This window comes from Penaeus monodon, chromosome 23 (assembly GCF_015228065.2).
Source record: "Penaeus monodon isolate SGIC_2016 chromosome 23, NSTDA_Pmon_1, whole genome shotgun sequence".
In the NCBI taxonomy this organism is placed as follows: domain Eukaryota; kingdom Metazoa; phylum Arthropoda; class Malacostraca; order Decapoda; family Penaeidae; genus Penaeus; species Penaeus monodon.
The window spans coordinates 37341106-37341319 of NC_051408.1; positions in this window are offsets into that span (position 1 = coordinate 37341106).

The following is a 214-nucleotide window of genomic DNA, read 5'->3' on the forward strand; positions in this document are numbered from 1 at the left end:
GTAGAGGGAAAATATAAACTAGCTTAGACATTTTTTCTTTTTTATTCTTACATCAACAATTATGACAGCGCACAACTTGTAATAAACAAGAGAAACAACAGAAATGGCTTGAAGACCTGTAGAGTCTCTAGCCAGTCTGCTTTGGAACAAGGAACATACAATATCAGTTCTCATACAACAAATACATGTTCACACATCGTAACCACTTTCCCAC